Raw genomic sequence first — 2,146 nt, 5'->3', positions numbered from 1 at the left:
GGGTGGGGTGACATTTGCGTGTGTGTTTACATTAATCACGGGTGGGGTGACATTTGTGAGTACATTTACATTAGTGCATTGTTAGTCTAAAAGTCGAAACAAACAATTCATATTCCCGTCTCCATTTTAGGACAGAGGCTGCCCAGTGGAGGGTCTGATGGGCTGGTGAGGAACCTAGGAGTGGTGTTTGGCTCACAGCTTCTGAAGTTACGATGGAGTTACAGTCCATCTTGGCAGAGGAGGTGTCCTAGTCTTTTGATTTTTCAAGATATAATCTCTTTATGTATCCCTGGCTGTCTAGACCAGGCCAGCCTCAAACTCACAGAGACCCTCCTGCCTCTGCCTCCCAAGTGCTGGGATTCAAGGTGTGGCCACCACACCCTGCTGTCCTAGTGAGCCTTAGCTGTCACTCAGCAACAACCTAGAGTCACCTGAGAAGGGAGTCTCACTTGAGGGAGTGCTCAGAGCTGACTGACCAGCAGGTGTGGTTACAGGACGGATGCAGAAGGGCCCAGCCCACCCTGGGTAGCCCCATTCCCTGGGCAGGTGGTACTGGGCTAGCTAAGCATGGGTCTCTGAGGGAACCAGCAGGCAGTGTTCCTCCGTCATAGATGCTGTAAACTTCTGCTATGAGTTCCCTGCTCAGAAGCAACTCTGTGTGTAACAACTCACAGGCCCGCCCTCAGGCTCCTCTCAACAACGAATTGTGACCTAAAAGTCTAAGCCAACCCCCGTCTCCTAAGTTGCTGCTGGCCATGGTGTTTGGCACAGTAAGAGAACGCAACCAGGAAAGAGGCCTTGGCAGATCAGGTCCATGGGGGTGGGGGTGGGGGGAGAGAGCTAGGTGGGATCTGGCTGCTGGGGTGATGCTAAGAGAGGGGTCTTCCAGACCCGGCACCCCAGACCCACCACTCTCTGCCAGCTCTCTCCCAGAGCTCAGGAGTTAAGGCCTAGCGGAGGCCCCGCAGCCTGCTTAGAATGCAAATTAAGTCATAGGCACAAAAGGAGACCTATTCTTGCATACAGCTTTCTCTACTTCAAGAACATCACAATATTTACCCTGAAATCATTCCAGGATTAGACCGGTTTCGATTTCATGTTGACTTACAAATGGAACTAATTTGGGTGGTGTCCCCTGAGTCACCTTTGCCCAGCACCTGACGGACAGTGGTCACATGGGTCACACGGCGGTCACATGGCAGTCACATGGTGATACAGCCCGTGAGCTCAGGCAGGGATGAGCAGATAGACATGGGTGACAGGCTAGGACTCAGGGGCGTTCTCACAGGGAGGGGGATGGAAGGAGGCCAGAGAGAGACTCTGCAGACAGTTGAAATCATTTAAGGTTCCATTCTTCTCTCCCCAGCTCCCATTCTTCAGGCTTCAGCAGGGATGTTGGTGAATGCCAGTGCTCAGGCAGACTCAGCGGTCAGGGGCTGGTGGCAGTCAGTGTGTGAAGATGGCATGTCACCCGGCTTACTGCTCTTACGAGGTCTCCTCCTCACATAAGTGACAGTTGGAAGGAAGAGGGTGATTGAGACCACAGTCCTGGTACACACCATTTCCTCTGGCTCCTGGGAAGGCCTGTGAGGAAAGTCCTGTGGAGCTGGGGAAAAGGAGAGCCACCGAGTCTGGACACGGGTCACTAGAGGTCACCCCACCTGGACCAGGGTTCTCTACCTGAGCACCCAGTGGGAGAGGATGCTACAAGAGGCCACATCAGTATCCTCTGCAGGATAGAGTGGAGGTAAAATGTCATGGAACACCAGTGTCTACTCGGCTCGAATGCTGTCCCCATAGGACACCTTGCTGACGGGCCGCTGAGAGGGGTCGTTTTTTGTTATTGTTTTCATAACAAAATACCAGAGGTGAGTACTGTGGTAAAGAAAAGAGGTTCACTTAGCCCTCGGTCCCAGAGCTCTGGCATCGACTTGGCTCTGGTAAGGGCCTCATGGGGTACAGGGAGAGATTGCATTGGCAAACAGGAAGCCAGAAGGACACTGGGGTTCCACAATCCCACCGGTGAGTATATCCTGGTGTTCTGAACACCTCCCAGCAGGCATGACCGCTTATAACTTCCAACACACAAACCTGTGGAGACACAACCCAGCATGGCAGTCAGCAGAAGTCACATGCATGAGCATGT

This window comes from Microtus ochrogaster, chromosome 7 (genome assembly GCF_000317375.1).
Source record: "Microtus ochrogaster isolate Prairie Vole_2 chromosome 7, MicOch1.0, whole genome shotgun sequence".
In the NCBI taxonomy this organism is placed as follows: domain Eukaryota; kingdom Metazoa; phylum Chordata; class Mammalia; order Rodentia; family Cricetidae; genus Microtus; species Microtus ochrogaster.
This window is presented reverse-complemented; position numbering follows the sequence as displayed.